The following is an 18,887-nucleotide window of genomic DNA, read 5'->3' on the forward strand; positions in this document are numbered from 1 at the left end:
CAACTGGACGATCCCTCATTGACGTCCAACAGGGGGAAATAACCCTGAGAGTCAACGATGACGAGTTCAAGTTGAACGCTGTCAAAGCCATGCAGCATCCAGACACATCAACAGACTGCATGAAAGTTGACCTTATTGACTCTTTGGTAGAAGAGATCAACATGGCTGAGAGTCTCGAATCAGAGTTGGAAGACATCTTTAAAGATGTTCAGCCTGATTTGGAGGATTCAGGGGACATGAAAGAGCCTCTGAACTTTCTTCTGAAAGAGGAAAAACCTCCTAAACCAGAGCTCAAGCCACTGCCACCATCCTTGAAATATGCATTTCTAGGAGAAGGTGACACCTTTCCAGTGATCATAAGCTCTGCTTTAAATTCACAGGAAGAGGAAGCACTTATTCAAGTGCTAAGGACACACAAGACAGCTCTTGGGTGGTCCATAGGTGACCTTAAGGGCATAAGCCCAGCTAGATGCATGCACAAAATCCTACTGGAGGATAATGCCAAACCAGTGGTTCAACCACAGAGGCGGCTAAATCCAGCCATGAAGGAAGTGGTGCAGAAAGAGGTCACCAAATTACTAGAGGCTGGGATTATTTATCCCATTTCTGATAGCCCCTGGGTGAGCCCTGTTCAAGTCATCCCAAAAAAGGGAGGCATGACAGTGATTCATAATGAAAAAAATGAACTGGTTCCTACAAGAACAGTTACAGGGTGGCGCATGTGTATTGACTACAGAAGGCTCAATACAGCCACCAGAAAGGATCATTTTCCTTTACCATTCATAGACCAGATGCTAGAGAGACTAGCAGGTCATGATTATTACTGCTTTTTGGATGGCTACTCAGGCTATAACCAGATTGCAGTAGATCCCCAGGATCAAGAGAAAACAGCATTCACATGTCCATCCGGAGTGTTTGCTTATAGAAGGATGCCCTTTGGGCTATGCAATGCACCTGCAACCTTCCAGAGATGCATGCTCTCTATTTTTTCTGATATGGTGGAAAAATTTCTGGAAGTCTTCATGGATGACTTCTCAGTATATGGAGACTCATTCAGCTCCTGTCTTGATCACCTGAAACTTGTTCTGAAAAGATGCCAAGAAACCAACCTAGTTTTAAACTGGGAAAAGTGTCACTTCATGGTGACTGAAGGAATTGTTCTTGGGCATAAAATCTCAAACAAGGGAATAGAGGTGGATCAAGCAAAAATAGAGGTAATTGAAAAATTACCACCACCTGCCAATGTTAAGGCAATCAGAAGCTTTCTGGGGCATGCAGGATTCTATAGGAGGTTTATAAAGGATTTTTCAAAAATCGCAAAACCTCTAAGCAATCTGCTAGCTGCTGACACGCCATTTGTGTTTGACACAGCATGCCTGCAGGCGTTTGAAACGCTGAAAGCTAAGCTGGTCACAGCACCAGTCATTTCTGCACCAGACTGGACATTGCCATTTGAGTTAATGTGTGATGCCAGTGATCATGCCATTGGTGCAGTATTGGGACAGAGGCATGACAAGCTTCTGCATGTCATTTATTATGCCAGTCGCATTCTAAATGATGCCCAGAAAAATTACACAACCACAGAAAAAGAACTACTTGCAGTGGTTTACGCCATTGACAAGTTCAGATCATACTTAGAAGGATCAAAAGTGATTGTGTATACTGACCATGCTGCTCTTAAATATCTACTCACAAAGCAGGATTCAAAACCCAGGCTCATCAGATGGGTATTGCTTCTGCAAGAGTTTGATATAGAAATAAGAGACAGAAAAGGGACAGAGAACCAAGTGGCTGATCATCTGTCCCGGATAGAGCCAGTGGAAGGGACGTCCCTCCCCTTTCTTGAGATCTCTGAGACGTTCCCTGATGAGCATCTATTTGCCATTCAGGAAGCACCATGGTTTGCCGATATTGCAAACTATAAAGCTGCAAGGTTCATACCCAAGGAGTACAATAGAATACAAAAGAAGAAATTAGTTACTGATGCAAAGTACTACTTGTGGGATGAACCCTATCTCTTTAAGAGATGTGCAGATGGAATTATCCGTAGGTGTGTCCCCAGAGAGGAAGCACAGAGAATCCTATGGCATTGCCACGGATCTCAATATGGAGGCCATTTCGGAGGTGAGCGAACAGCCACCAAGGTCCTCCAATGTGGCTTCTATTGGCCTACACTCTATAAAGATTCCCGAGAGTTTGTACGTAATTGTGACAGTTGCCAAAGAGCTGGTAACCTGCCTCATGGTTACGCCATGCCTCAACAAGGGATCTTGGAAATAGAGTTGTTTGATGTATGGGGAATTGACTTCATGGGACTTTTCCCACCATCATACTCAAACACTTATATTCTGGTGGCAGTTGACTATGTATCAAAATGGGTTGAGGCTATCGCCACACCCTCCAATGATACTAAAATAGTGCTGAAATTCCTCCAGAAACATATCTTTAGCAGGTTTGGTGTCCCTAGAGTGTTAATCAGCGATGGGGGCACTCACTTCTGCAATAAACAGCTTTACTCTGCCATGGTTCGGTATGGAATTCGCCACAAAGTGGCCACTCCATATCATCCACAAACCAACGGGCAAGCTGAAGTCTCTAACAGAGAATTAAAGAGAATCCTGGAACGGACAATAAATACCCGTAGAAAGGATTGGGCAAGGAGCTTGGATGATGCTCTGTGGGCTTACAGAACAGCATTCAAGACCCCTATAGGGACCTTTCCATACCAACTCGTGTATGGTAAGGCATGCCACTTGCCCGTGGAACTGGAACATAAGGCCTACTGGGCAACCAGATTCCTAAACTTTGATGCCAAATTAGCAGGAGAAAAATGATTGCTCCAGCTAAATGAGCTAGAGGAATTCAGATTCACAGCTTTCGAAAATGCCAAGCTTTATAAAGAAAAATAAAAAAAATTGCATGACAGAAAGCTGTCATCTAGAATCTTTGAACCAGGACAGAAGGTTCTGTTGTTTAACTCTAGACTCAGGCTATTCCCCGGGAAACTGAAATCCCGGTGGAGGGGACCATACGTGATTACAAGTGTATCACCATATGGTTATGTGGAGCTTCAAGATATTGATTCTGATAAGAAGTTCATTGTCAATGGACAGAGAATCAAGCATTATCTTGAGGGCAACATTGAGCAAGAATGCTCAAGGCTGAAGCTAGATTAAAAGCTCCGCAAGGTCCAGCTAAAGACAATAAAGAAGCGCTTGCTGGGAGGCAACCCAGCCATGGGGCAACAATCCTCTAAGCATTTTGCCCTATTTTTATTTTTATTTGTTTATATAAAGTTCACTGACACTAAGGTAAAGAATCATTTGCATAAGTTTACAGGGTTACAGAAGGAATCTACGCACAAAACAGAGATAGGGAGCTTACTGGCAAGAAAACGCCAGTGAAGGCCATTTTGGGCGTTCAGCGCCCAAAATGGGCATTCAGTGGGCGCTGAACGCCAGTAAGGATAGCTATCTGGCGTTCAACGCCAGAAAAGAGCAACAACTGGGCGTTGAACGCCCAGGAGAGCAGCATTTGGGCGTTGAACGCCCAAAACAGGCAGTGTTTGGGCGTTCAAACGCCAGGATGGTGGGGAGGAGCTCTCCTTCTACCCATCTCCTTCTTTTTCTTTTGCTTGAGGACAAGCAAAGCTCTAAGTTTGGTGTGCTTATCCGTGATCACTAAGATCATGGCCCCTAAAGGAAAACAACCCACTCCAAGAGGAGCAAGGGCGTGATTTAAAGGAACTGAAGCGCCAGAAATTCTCTCTTGAAGGACCAAGCACCTCACAGACTAGAGGAACATCCACTTCCCAAACCTCAAGGTTGTTGAGTTCTAATCTTAGCCTTAACTCTGTGATAACTGTTCTTATTTTAATTTTACCTTAGGAGTCATATAGTAGTAATTAGTATCTATTTTGATTTTATCTCCAATTAAGCTATAGTTTATTTTTCTCATCATCAACAAACATGAATAAAGTAGTAGATCTTTTGAATAAGAAGCAATAAAATTTCGAGTTTTAATAAGAGAAATTCTAATTAGTTAAATGTGGTGGCAATGCTTTCTGTCTTCTGAATGAATGCTTGAACAGTGCATATATCTTTTGAATTTGTTGTTTAAGACTGTTAAATATGTTGGCTCTTGAAAGAATGATGAACATGAGACATGTTATTGAGAATCTAAAAAATCATAAAAATGATTCTTGAAGCAACAAAAAGCAGCAAAGAACAAAGCTTGCAGAAAAAAAAAAAGAAAAAAAAAAGAAGAGAAAGCAAGCAGAAAAAGCCAAAGCTCTTAAAACCAAAAGGCAAGAGCAAAAAGCCAAAGCCCTTAAAACCAAAAGGCAAGGGTAATAAAAAGGATCCCAAGGCTTTGAGCATCAGTGGATAGGAGGGCCAAAAAGGAATAAAATCCTGGCCTAAGCGGCTAAATCAAGCTGTCCCTAACCATGTGCTTGTGGTGTGAAGGTGTCAAGTGAAAACTAGAGACTGAGCGGTTAAAGTCAAGGTCCAAAGCAAAAAGAAGAGTGTGCTTAAGAACTCTGGACACCTCTAATTGGGGACTTTAGCAAAGCTGAGTCACAATCTAAAAGGTTCACCCAATTAAGTGTCTGTGGCATTTATGTATCCGGTGGTAATACTGGAAAACAAAGTGCTTAGGGCCACGGCCAAGACTCATAAAATAGCTGTGTTCAAGAATCATCATACTGAAATAGGATACTCAATAACACTATCTGAATTCTAAGTTCCTATAGATGCCAATCACTCTGAGCTTCAATGGATAAAGTGAGATGCCAAAACTGTTCGGGAGCAAAAAGCTACTAGTCCCGCTAGTCTTCTATTTTATTTGTCTAGTTGCTTGAGGACAAGCAACAGTTTAAGTTTGGTGTTGTGATGAGCGGATATTTTATACGCTTTTTGGGGATAATTTCATATAGTTTAGAGTATGTTTTAGTTAGTTTTTAGTCTATTTCTAGTAGTTTTTAGGAAAAATTCATATTTTTGGACTTTACTATGAGTTGCGTGTTTTTCTGTAATTTCAGGTATTTTTCTGGCTGAAATTGAAGGAGCTGAGCAAAAATCTGATTCAGGCTGAAAACGGACTGCTGATGCTGTTGGATTCTGACCTCCCTGCACTCAAAGTGGCTTTTCTGGAGCTACAGAACTTGAAATGGCATGCTTCTAATTGCATTGGAAAGTAGACATCCAGGGCTTTCCAGCAATATATAATAGTCCATACTTTGCACAAGGATAGATGACGTAAACTGGCGTTCAACGCCAGTTCTCTGCCCAATTCTGGCGTCCAGCGCCAGAAAAGGATCAAAAACTGGAGTTGAACGCCCAAACTGGCACAAAAACTGGCGTTCAACTCCACAAATGGCCTCTGCACGTGAATTGCTTAAAGTCTCAGCCCCAGCACACACCAAGTGGGCCCCAGCACACCAAGTGGGCCCCAGAAGTGGATCTCTGCATCATCCATCATAGTCCACTCATATTTTGTAACCCTAGGCTACTGGTTTAGTATTTAAACAACTTTTAGAGACTTATTTTGTATCTCATGACATTTCAGATCTAAACTTTGTATTCTCTGACGGCATGAGTCTCTAAACCCCATTGTTGGGAGTGAGGAGCTCTGCTGTGTCTCGATGAATTAATGCAAGTATTTCTGTTTTCCATTCAAACACGCTTGTTCCTATCTAAGATGTTCATTCGCGCTTAACTGTGATGGAGGTGATGATCCGTGACATTCATCACCTTCCTCAAACCATGAACGCATGCCTGACAACCACCTCCGTTCTATACACGATTGAATGAGTATCTCTTAGATTCCTTAATCAGAATCTTCGTGGTATAAGCTAGAACTGATGGCAGCATTCATGAGAATCCGGAAAGTCTAAACCTTGTCTGTGGTATTCCGAGTAGGATTCAAGGATTGAATGACTGTGACGAGCTTCAAACTCCTGAAGGCTGGGCGTTAGTGACAGACGCAAAAGGATAGTAAATCCTATTCCAACCGGATCGAGAACCAACCGGTGATTAGCCGTGCTGTGACAGAGCACGTGAGCGTAGTTTTCACTAGAAGGATGGAAGGTAGCTATTGACAACGGTGATCCACCAACACACAGCTTGCCATAGGGGGACGTGCGTGCGTGAACAAGAAGACAGAGGAAAGCAGAGATTCAGAAGACAAAGCATCTCCAAAACTCCAACATATTCTCCATTACTGCACAACAAGTAACTTTTAATTTATGCTCTACTGGTTACTCACAATTCAATTGATAAACATAGTTGACTTCCTGACTAAGAATTACAAGATAACCATAGATTGCTTCAAACCAACAATCTCCGTGGGATTCAACCCTTACTCACGTAAGGTATTACTTGGACGACCCAGTGCACTTGCTGGTTAGTGGTACGAGTTGTGAAAAGTGTGATTCACAATTCGTGCACCACAATTCTTCATGTTCCTCTCTTTTTGTACATGCTTTCCTCCTCTCTTCTAGGTCATTCCTACCCTATAATTCCTGAAATTACTCAACAAATATATCACGGCATTGAATGGCAATAGAAGAGGATTAAAATATGGTAATTTTAAGGCAAAATAAGCATGTTTTCCATCATGGAGCAATATTGGGAAGTGAACACAAAACCATGCATTTCTTGCGAATAAGTGTGAGAAATATTGATAAAATCTCCCAAAATAAGCACAAGATAAACCACAAAATCGGGGTTTATCAATTGTGTAATGACGAATTTAGTGCTATGTTGGTGTGCTTTGGTATGTGGCTGAGCTGAATGCTGGTATAGAGGCTTGGTTTGAGATTGGTTTTGATGAAATTGAGGTTTCAAGTTTTTTTGTGTAAAACTGATTTTTGGCCAAAATTTGACGAGCCATAACTTGGCTTTCGGACCCCCAACTGGTTTCAAACTTATTTTATATTCAAATTGGGTCCATGATGTCTACGCCGTTCGAAGAACGGATGAAAAATATTTTAAAACAACAAAGTTATGCGCGTCAGAAGTTCAGAGGGAAAAACTAAAAATTCTGCAGCATTCAGCATTTTCCTGATTCTGCACTGCTTGTGTACACGACCACTATACGCGACGCGACAAAACTCTTCGGGTTTGACAGCTTGTGTACGTGAGCAGTGTGTTTGCGTACACGAATAATGATTTTTAAGGTGTTGCATACGCGACCACTTGCACGCGACGCAACCAACTCTTTCGGGTCAGGATTCTCGCATACACGAGCAGGGTGCTTGCGTACATGAGCATAGAAAATTATACGCCCACGTGTACGCATTACCTTTCAGTAAATGCACTCCCACGCGTACGAGTGGCCCCTTTTTCAGCAAAACTGGATTTTGTGTTTTTAAGCCTAATTTGAAACTTCTAAATCTCTATTTTCATTCTTTTAGCCCTAAATTATAGTAGTAATTCTTGTAAAAAGATGGAGTTAGGAAATGGAGGTAGCTTGGGGGTGAAGTAAGGTTGGAAATTGATGAATTATCAATGGAAATGTAAAAACACTTGGAGTGCATATGGTGTTATGACTTTAATAAAGATGATTATGCAATGATCACAAGTATTATGAATGCATTTGGCTTACGCACTCAATTATCCGAGATACGAGTTTCTCTGGGTAAAGTACCGTGACTTGCCACCACGTGTTCCAGGTTGAGACTCAATACTTTGTTGACCCTACGTTGTAAGGGTGACTGGGCACGTACAAATTATCGGGAATGGTATCCCCATTGAGCAATTTGATATATATATATATATATATGTGTGTGTTTTTGTGTGTGTGTGTGTGTGAAAAAGCTATGCATAGACTCTTGGCGATGCACGACGGGGGACAATCCAGGGTTTAGCAGCCGGACTTGTCGGGTTGGCTCGATAACCGACAGATGAGCCTCATCAGCCATAGGACATGCATGCATCATGTGCATATTGTTTGCTTGTTTGCTATGCATTAATTGGGAGTGCCTAATTCGTTATAATATGTTAACTGTTATACTTGCTATCTGTACTACTTGTACTCTATCTGTGTTTCCTTTTATCTGCTTGTCTGTTTATGCAAATTCAATGGAGATGGAAGAATAGAGGAAATATGGAAAGACTTAGACTTAAGGTTAAGTTCAAGTTAGGCTTAGATATCCTTAGAAGACCACCTGTTTATGGTTTTTATATTATCACTTTAAGCTTTAATATCTGAGTGTCGGCGTTCTAGGATTTCCTCTAGCATTTCCAAATGCAGGTCGAGAGGCACCTCGGTAGGCGTTTGGAGCGCTGCAGCGAAGTGGTTTTTGGGTTATTGTTTTGGTGTATATTTGTATATAATCTTACGTATTTAACTCTCCGACAACTTACCTTATTTTGGTACCTCTCAGAGTTTTTATGGAGAACTAGGGTTTTTAAACATGTATCTTTGGGTTAAAGGTTGTATATTTTGTATGTAAATATTCTTCAGTAAGCCTTAGCTTCGCAGATTGAGTCAGAGGCCTGTTATCTTGTATTCTTGATCTTCTAATCCTGTTTTCTGTTTATTTGTGGTATGCAAAATTATTACTCAGGTTGTAAAATTTGTTGCTCGTTCTCTCCCTGGCAATGGCGCCAATAACTGGTGCACAATACCATGGTCCAAACATAACTTCACAACTTCACACAACTAACCAGCAAGTGTACTGGGTCGTCCAAGTAATAAAACCTTACGTGAGTAAGGATCAATCCCACGGAGATTATTGGTATGAAGCAAGCTATGGTCATCTTGTAAATCTCAGTCAGGCGGATATCAAATGGATATGGAGTTTTCGAATAATAATAATAGATAAACAGAAAATAAAGATAGAAATACTTATGTATATCATTAGTGAGAATTTCAGATAAGCGTATAGAGATACTTTCGTTCCTCTGACCCCCTGCTTTCCCGCTGTCTTCATCCAATCAGTCTTACCCCTTTCCATGGCAAGCTTTCTGTAAGGGCATCACCGTTGTCAATGGCTACATCCCATCCTCTCTTGTGAAAAAGGTCCAAATGCTCTGTCACGGCATCGCTAATCATCTAGAGGTTTTCGATCATACTGGAATAGGATTCACCCTCCTTTTGCGTCTGTCACTACGTCCAGCACTCGCGAGTTTGAAGTTCGTCACAACCATCCCTTCCCAGATCCTACTCGGAATACTACAGACAAGGTTTAGACTTTCCGGATCTCAGGAATGGCCATCCATGGGTTCTAACTTATACCACGAAGATTCCGATTAAGGAATCCAAGAGATACTCATTCAATCTAAGGTAGAACGGAAGTGGTTGTCAGGCACGTGTTCATGGGGAATGATGATGACTGTCACGATCATCACATTCATGTTGAAGCACGAACGGATATCTTAGAAGCGGAATAAATTGAATTGAATAGAAAAACAGTAGTAGTTTGCATTAAATCATGAGGAACAGCAGAGCTCCACACCTTAATCTATGGAGTGCAGAAACTCTACCGTTGAATATACAAAAGTGATAATAGTCCAGGCATGGCTGAATGGCCAGCCTCCATACGTGATTAATATGATCCAAAGATGAACTAAAAAATCATAAGATGTCTAATACAATAGTAAAAAGTTATATTTATACTAAACTAGTTACTAGGGTTTACAGAAGTAAGTAATTGATGCATAAATCCACTTCCGGGGCCCACTTAGTGTGTGCTTGGGCTGAGCTTGAAGTTTACACGTGGAGAGGTCATTCTTGGAGTTGAACGCCAGTTTGTAACGTGTTTCTGGCGTTCAACTCTGGCTTGTGACGTGTTTCTGGCATTTAACTCCAGACTGCAGCATAAAACTGGCGTTCAACGCCCTTTTGCGTCCTCTAAACTCGGCCAAAGTATAGACTATTATATATTTCGGGAAAGCCCTGGATGTCTAATTTCTAACGCAATTGGAAGCGCGCCATTTTGAGTTCTGTAGCTCCAGAAAATCCACTTTGAGTGCAGGGAGGTCAGAATCCAACAGCATCAGCAGTCCTTCTTCTACCTCTGAATCTGATTTTTGCTCAAGTCCCTCAATTTCAGAAATCATAGAAAAACATACAAACTCATAGTAAAGTCCAGAAATGTGAATTTAACATAAAAACTAATAAAAACATCCCTAAAAGTAACTAGATCCTACTCAAAACATACTAAAAACAATGCCAAAAAGCTTATAAATTATCCGCTCATCACAACACCAAACTTAAATTGTTGCTTGTACCCAAGCAACTGAAAATCAAATAGGATAAAAAGAAGAGAATATACTATAAATTCCAAAATATCAATGAAACATAGCTCCAATCAGATGAGCGGGACTTGTAGCTTTTTGCCTCTTGAATAGTTTTGGCATCTCACTTTATCCATTGAGGTTCAGAATGATTGGCATCTATAGGAACTCAGAGTTCAGATAGTGTTATTGATTCTCCTAGTTCAGTATGTTGATTCTTGAACACAGCTACTTTATGAGTCTTGGCCGTGGCCCTAAGCACTTTGTTTTCCAGTATTACCACCGGATACATAAATGCCACAGACACATAATTGAGTGAACCTTTTCAGATTGTGACTCAGCTTTGCTAAAGTCCCCAATTAGAGGTGTCCAGGGTTCTTAAGCACACTCTTCTTTTGCTTTGGACCTTGACTTTAACGGCTCAGTCTCAAGTTTTCACTTGACACCTTCACGCCACAAGCACATGGTTAGGGACAGCTTGGTTTAGCCGTTTAGGCCAGGATTTTATTCCTTTAGGCCCTCCTATCCACTGATGCTCAAAGCCTTGGGATCCTTTTCATTACCCTTGCCTTTTGGTTTTAAGGGTTATTGGCTTTTTGCTCTTGCCTTTTGGTTTTAAGAGCTTTTGGCTTTTCCTGCTTGCTTTTTCTTTTTCCATTTTTTTTGCCATTTTTTCTCCTTTTTTTTTTTCGCAAGCTTTCTGTATTCACTGCTTTTTCTTGCTTCAAGAATCAATTTTGTGATTTTTCAGATTATCAAATAACATTTCTCCTTATCATCATTCTTTCAAGAGCCAACATATTTAACATTCTTAAACAACAACTTCAAAAGACATATGCACTGTTCAAGCATTCATTCAGAAAATAAAAAGTATTGTCACCACATCAAAATAATTAAACTCGTTTCAAGGATGAATTAGAAACCATGTACTTCTTGTTCTTTTGTAATTAAAACATTTTTCATTTAAGAGAGGTGATGGATTCATATTCACTACTTTAAGGCATAGATACTTAGATACTAATGATCATATAATAAGACACAAACATAGATAAACATTTAGCATAAGAAAACGAAAAATAGAAAGTTTAAGAACAAGGAATGAGTCCACCTTAGTGATGGTGGTGTTTTCTTCTTGAGGAACCAATGATGTCCTTGAGCTCTTCTATGTCTCTTCCTTGTCTTTGTTGCTCCTCCCTCATAGCTCTTTGATCTTCTCTAATTTCATGGAGGATGATGGAGTGCTCTTGGTGCTCCTATCCTTAGTTGCTCCCAATAATTGTGTGGAGGAAAATGTATCCCCTGAGGTATCTCAGGGATCTCTTGATTTGCAGTCAAATGTTCTACCACTGAGCTATAGACCCTTGAGATGAATCTCTCCATCTCCTATGACTTGGAGGTGGAAGCTTTTGTCTTCCCTTTCCTCTTCCTAGAGGTTTCTCTGGCCTTAGGTGCCATCAATGGTTATGGAAAAATAAAAAAAACTATGCTTTTACCACACCAAACTTAGAATGTTGCTCGCCCTCGAGCAAAAGAAGAAAGAATAGTAGAAGAAGAAGAAGAAGATATGGAGGAGATGGAGGGATGTGTGTATTTGGCTATATGGGTGGGCTTGGGTGGGAAAGTGATTTTGAATTTTGAAGGTAGGTGGGGTGTATGGATGTGAGTGGTGACTGGAAAAACAGAAGGGATGACTATGAATGGAGAGAGAGGGTGATATAGGATTATGAGGAGGTAAGGTGAGTGGAGGTATGTGGGGATCCTGTGGGGTCTACAGATCTGGAGGTGTCAAGGATTTACATCCCTGCACCAATTAGGCATGTAAAATGCCTTTGCATGCAATTCTGGCATTTAAACGCCGAACTGATGCTTGTTCTGGGCGTTCAACGCCCAGATGCAGCATGTTTCTGGCGTTGAACGCCAGTTCTATGCTTGTTTCTGGTGTTCAGCGCCAGATCCATGCTCTGTTCTGGCGTTGAACGCCAGCCAGATGCTCCTTACTGGCGTTTAAACGCCAGTGAGTCCTTCCTCCAGGGTGTGATTTTTCTTCTGCTGGTTTTGATTCTGTTTTTAATTTTTGTATTTATTTTGTGACTCCACATGATCATGAACCTAATAAAACATGAAAGAACAACAAAAATGAAAATAAAATTAGATAAATAAAAATTGGGTTGCCTCCCAACAAGCGCTTCTTTAATGTCAATAGCTTGATAGTGGGCTCTCATGGAGCCTCACAGATGTTCAGAGCATTGTTGAGACTCCCCAACACCAAACTTAGAGTTTGGATATGGGAGTTCAACACCAAACTTAGAGTTTGGTTGTGGCCTCCCAACACCAAACTTACAGTTTGACTGTAGGGGATCTGGTTGACTCTGTTTTGAGAGAAGCTTACTGTGCCTCTTTTCCATGTTTACAGAAGGATGTCCTTGAGTTTTATACTCAAGGGAGTCCTCATTCAATTGAAGGACTAGTTCACCTCTGTTAACATCAATCACAGCTCTTGCTGTGGCTAGGAAGGGTCTTCCAAGGATGATGGATTCATCCTCATCCTTCCCAGTATCTAGGATTATGAAATCAGCAGGGATGTAAAGGCTTGCAACCTTTATTAACATGTCCTCTACTTGTCCATAGGCTTCTTTTCTTGAGTTGTCTGCCATCTCTAATGAGATTCTAGCAGCTTGCACCTCAAAGATTCCCAGTTTCTCCATTACAGAGAGTGGCATGAGGTTTATTCCTGACCCAAGGTCACATAGAGCCTTCTAAAAGGTTATGGTGCCTATGGTACAAGGTATTAGGAACTTTCCAGGATCCTGTTTCTTCTGAGGCAATCTCAGTTGATCCAATGCATTTAGTTCATTGGTGAACAGGGGAGGTTCATCTCCCCAAGTTTCATTACCAAATAAATTGGCATTCAGCTTCATGATTGCACCAAGGAACTTGGCAACTTGCTCTTCAGTAACTTCTTCATTCTCTTCAGAAGAAGAATACTCTTAAGAGCTCATGAATGGTATAAGGAGGTTCAATGGAATCTCTATGGTCTCTAGATGAGTCTCAGATTCCTTTGGTTTCTTAGAGGGAAACTCCTTATTGATCACTGGGACGTCCCAGGAGGTCTTCCTCCTTGGGATTGACGTCCTCCCCTTCCTCCTTGGATTCGGCCATGATGGTTATATCAATGGCCTTGCACTCTCCTTTTGGATTTTCTTCTGTATTGCTTGGGAGAGTACTAGGAGGGATTTCAGTGATCCTTTTACTCAGCTGGCCCACTTGTGCCTCTAAATTTCTAATGGAGGACCTTGTTTCATTCATGAAACTCAGAGTGGCCTTAGATAGATCAGAGACTAAGTTTGCTAAATTAGAGGTATTTTGTTCAGAGTTCTCTGTATGTTGCTGAGTGGATGATGGAAAAGGCTTGCTATTGCTAAACCTGTTTCTTCCACCATTATTAAAGCCTTGTTGAGGCTTTTGTTGATCCTTCCATGAGAAATTTGGGTGATTTCTCCATGAGGGGTTATAGGTGTTTCCATAAGGTTCACCCATATAATTTACCTCTGCTATTGCAGGGTTCTCAGGATCATAAGCTTCTTCTTCAGAAGATGCCTCTTGAGTACTGTTGGATGCAGCTTGCATTCCATTCAGAATCTGAGAAATCATATTTACTTGCTGAGTCAATATTTTATTCTGAGCCAATATAGCATTCAGAGTATCAATTTCAAGAACTCCCTTCTTCATAGGCGTCCCATTATTCACAGGATTCCTTTCAGAAGTGTACATGAACTGGTTATTAGCAACCATGTCAATGAGTTCTTGAGCTTCTGCAGGCATTTTCTTTAGGTGAATGGATCCACCTGCAGAAGTATCCGATGACATTTTAGCTAATTCAGACAGACCATCATAGAATATATCCAGGATGGTCTATTCTGAAAGCATGTCAGAAGGACACTTTTTGGTCAGTTCCTTGTATCTCTCCCAAGCTTCATAGAGGGATTCACCTTCTTTCTGTCTGAAGGTTTGAACATCCACTCTAAGCTTACTCAGCTTTTGAGGAGGAAAGAACTTGGCTAAGAAAGCCTTTACCAGCTTATCCCAAGAGTTTAGGCTATCCTTAGGTTGAGAGTCCAACCATATTCTAGCTCTGTCTCTCACAGCAAAAGGGAAAAGCATGAGCCTGTAGACTTTAGGATCTACTCCAGTAGTCTTAACAGTATCACATATCTACAAGAATTCAATTAAGAACTGAAAAGGATCTTCAGATGGAAGTCCATAAAACTTGCAGTTTTGCTGCATCAGAGAAACTAATTGAGGTTTCAGCTCAAAATTGTTTGCTCCAATGGCAGGAATTGAGATGCTTCTTCCATGTAAATTGGAATTAGGTGCAGTGAAGTCACCAAGTATTCTCCTTGCATTATTATTATTTTCGGATGCCATCTCCTCTTCCTATTCAAAAATTTCTGTAAGGTTATCTCTGGATTGTTGTATTTTAGCTTCTCTTAGTTTCCTCTTCAGAGTCCTTTCAGGTTCAGGGTATGCTTCAACAAGAATATTCTTATCCTTGCTCCTGCTCATATGAAAAAGAAGGGAACAGAAAATAATAATAAGGATCCTTTTTACCAGAGTATAGAGGTTCCCCTGTGTGAGTAGAAGAAGAAAAGAATGTAATGTAAAGAAGAGAAGAGGAAAAACTCGAACACAGAGAGGGAGGTAGTGTTCGAATTTTTAGATGGGAGAGAAGTATTAGTAGATGAATAAATAAATAGAAGGAGATGAGAGAGAAGGATTTTCGAAAATTATTTTTGAAAAATGGTTAGTGATTTTCGAAAATTAAAAGAAGAAATAAATTAAAATAAAAATTTGAAACAATTAGTTAATTAAAAAGAATTTTTGAAAAAGAGGGAGGGATTTTCGAAAATTAGAGAGGGATAGTTAGTTAGGTGGTTTTGAAAGAGATAAGAAACAAACAAAAAGTTAGTTAGTTAGTTGAAAAAGATTTGAAAATCAATTTTGAAAAGATGAGAAGATAAAAAGTTAGAGAAGATATTTTAAAATCAAATTTTTGGAAAAGATATGTTAAACAGATATGATTAAAAAGATATGATTTTGAAAAAGATAAGATAAAAAGATATTTTTGAAAAGATATGATTGAAATTAGTTTTGAAAAAGATTTGATTTTTAAAATCACAATTAATGACTTGATTCACAAGAAATCACAAGATATGATTCTAGAACTTAAAGTTTGAATCTTTCTTAACAAGTAAGTAACAAACTTGGAATTTTTGAATCAAAACATTAATTGTTGAAGATATTTTCGAAAATATGATGTAAAATTAAGAAAAATATTTTTGAAAAAAAAAATATTTTAAAAATTTTCGAAAATAAATAAGAAAAATGAAAAAGATTTGATTTTTGAAAAAGATTTTGAAAAAGATAAGATTTTTAAATTGAAAATTTGATTTGACTCATAAGAAACAACTAAATTTTAAAAAGTTTTGAAAAAGTCAACTTCAAATTTTTGAAAATTTATGAGTGAAAAAGGGAAAGATATTTTTTGAATTTTGAATTTTTAATGATGAAAGAGAAAAACATGAAAAAGACTCAATGCATGAGGATTTTTAGATCAAAACATGTGATGAATGCAAGAACACTATGAATGTCAAGATGAACACCAAGAACACTTTGAATGTCAAGATGAACACCAAGAACATATTTTTGAAAAATTTTCAAGAAAAGAAAACATGCAAGACACCAAACGTAGAAATTTTTCTTGTATAGACACTATGAATGCAAGAATGCATACGAAAAATAAGAAAAGACACAAAACAAGAAAATAGGAAGATCAAACAAGAAGACTGGCCAAGAACAACTTGAAGATCATGAAGAACACTATGAATGCATGAATTTTCGAAAAATGCAAAGAATGTTTAGAAAAAAATGCAATTGACACCAACTTGAAATTGACTCAAGACTCAAACAAGAAACACAAAATATATATTTTTTTATTTTTATGATTTTATGATTTTTTTGGATTTTTCGAAAATTAATGTGAAAAAGAAAAATAAGGATTCCAAAATTTTTAAGAAGAATTCCAAGAATCTTTCAATATTAGCCCAAAGCTCCAATCAAAGGGTTGGATATGGCTTAATAGCCAGTCAGCTTTAGGATATAAATTAGGCATGCAACAGCTGATAATCAAATTAACTTGCCTCTATGCTGATGGTTGGAAGCCCCTATCCAAAAGAATTAGACCTGGCTTTACAGCCAGCCAGGCTTCAACATGCTTCATGAAACACTAGAATTTATTCTTAAAAATTTAGAATAATTTTCGAAAACAGATGAGAAATTTTTGAAAGATTTTTGAAAATTTTTTGAAAATAAAACAAAAAGAAAATTACCTAATCTGAGCAATAAGATGAACCGTCAGTTGTCCAAACTCGAACAATCCCCGGCAACGGCGCCAAAAACTTAGTATGCGAAATTGTTACTCAGGTTGTAAAATTTGTTGCTCGTTCTCTCCCTGGCAATGGCGCCAATAACTGGTGCACAATACCATGGTCCAAACATAACTTCACAACTTCGCACAACTAACCAGCAAGTGCACTGGGTCGTCCAAGTAATAAAACCTTACGTGAGTAAGGGTCGATCCCACGGAGATTGTTGGTATGAAGCAAGCTATGGTCATCTTGTAAATCTCAGTCAGGCGGATATCAAATGGTTATGGAGTTTTCGAATAATAATAATAGATAAACAGAAAATAAAGATAGAAATACTTATGTATATCATTAGTGAGAATTTCAGATAAGCGTATAGAGATGCTTTCGTTCCTCTGACTCCCTGCTTTCTCGCTGTCTTCGTCCAATCAGTCTTACCCCCTTTCCATGGCAAGCTTTCTGTAAGGGCATCACCGTTGTCAATGGCTACATCCCATCCTCTCTTGTGAAAAAGGTCCAAATGCTCTGTCATGGCATGGCTAATCATCTAGAGGTTCTCGATCATACTGGAATAGGATTCACCCTCATTTTGCGTCTGTCACTACGCCCAACACTCGCGAGTTTGAAGTTCGTCACAACCATCCCTTCCCAGATCCTACTCGGAATACCACAGACAAGGTTTAGACTTTTTGGATCTCAGAAATGGCCATCCATGGGTTCTAACTTATACCACGAAGATTCTGATTAAGGAATCCAAGAGATACTCATTCAATCTAAGGTAGAACGGAAGTGGTTGTCAGGCACGTGTTCATGGGGAATGATGATGACTGTCACGATCATCACATTCATGTTGAAGCGCGAATGGATATCTTAGAAGCGGAATAAGTTGAATTAAATAGAAAAACAGGAGTACTTTGCATTAAATCATGAGGAACAGCAGAGCTCCACACCTTAATCTATAGAGTGCAGAAACTCTACCGTTGAAAATACATAAGTGATAATGGTCCAGGCATGGCCGAATGGCCAGCCCCCATACATGATCAATATGATCCAAAGATGAACTAAAAAATCATAAGATGTCTAATACAATGGTAAAAAGTCCTATTTATACTAAACTAGTTACTAGGGTTTACAGAAGTAAGTAATTGATGCATAAATCCACTTCCGGGGCCCACTTGGTGTGTGCTTGGGCTGAGCTTGAAGTTTACACGTGGATAGGTCATTCTTGGAGTTGAACGCCAGTTTGTAACATGTTTCTGGCGTTCAACTCTGGCTTGTGACGTGTTTCTGGCGTTTAACTCCAGACTGCAGCGTAGAACTGGCGTTCAACGCCCTTTTGCGTCATCTAAACTCGGCCAAAGTATGGACTATTATATATTGCTGGAAAGCCCTGGATGTCCACTTTCCAACGCAATTGGAAGTGCGCCATTTTGAGTTCTGTAGCTCCAGAAAATCCACTTTGAGTGCAGGGAGGTCAGAATCCAACAGCATCAGCAGTCCTTCTTCTACCTCTGAATCTGATTTTTGCTCAAGTCCCTCAATTTCAGCCAGAAAATACCTGAAATCACAGAAAAACACACAAACTCATAGTAAAGTCCAGAAATGTGAATTTAACATAAAAACTAATAAAAACATCCCTAAAAGTAACTAGATCCTACTAAAAACATACTAAAAACAATGCCCAAAAGCGTATAAATTATCCGCTCATCAATTTGTGCTTATAAACTTTAGTTTTCTTCGCACGCAAGTAATCCTTAATTTTGACTGTTGCACTTTCTATTTTGTGATTTTGCTTTATCCATTTTCAAGGCTCGTCGTATACTGTATCCTTTTCAATATTATTATGTATATATTTTATTTTTAGAGGTCGTAATACCACACCACCTCTGTTTTACAGCTTAAGCGTAAAGCTATATGTGGTAGGGTGTTACAGCCAACACTCGAATAGTCATTTGAATGATTGGATGTCCTCATTTTTCATCAGGGCGCATCCGAGATGTGTCGACTGACCGTGGTGATTCACACCCACAAAAGAACCAAAAACTAGATTGTACCTGCAAAAATAGACACTCTCACATGGTTTTGAACCGAAAATGTGTAGATTCAGTGAACCTAAAAGCTTAATTTTGGTGAACCGAATACCTGTTTGTGTTGTAGGTGGTGTCGACTGAAATCATGTCTCCGAAATACTCGCATGCAGCCCTACTTCTTCCGTTGGCCT

At 39.5% G+C, this 18,887-nt stretch overlaps 1 non-coding gene across 1 annotated transcript; it reads left to right on the plus strand.

The window, feature by feature from the left end:
* Positions 1 to 14,165: 14,165 nt before the first annotated feature.
* Positions 14,166 to 14,273, plus strand: LOC112760079 (small nucleolar RNA R71). The gene has a single exon (XR_003180535.1). It is a non-coding gene; the product is annotated as a small nucleolar RNA R71 (small nucleolar RNA).
* Positions 14,274 to 18,887: the final 4,614 nt, after the last annotated feature.

The sequence above is a fragment of the Arachis hypogaea genome, chromosome 16, assembly GCF_003086295.3.
Source record: "Arachis hypogaea cultivar Tifrunner chromosome 16, arahy.Tifrunner.gnm2.J5K5, whole genome shotgun sequence".
NCBI lineage: Eukaryota > Viridiplantae > Streptophyta > Magnoliopsida > Fabales > Fabaceae > Arachis > Arachis hypogaea.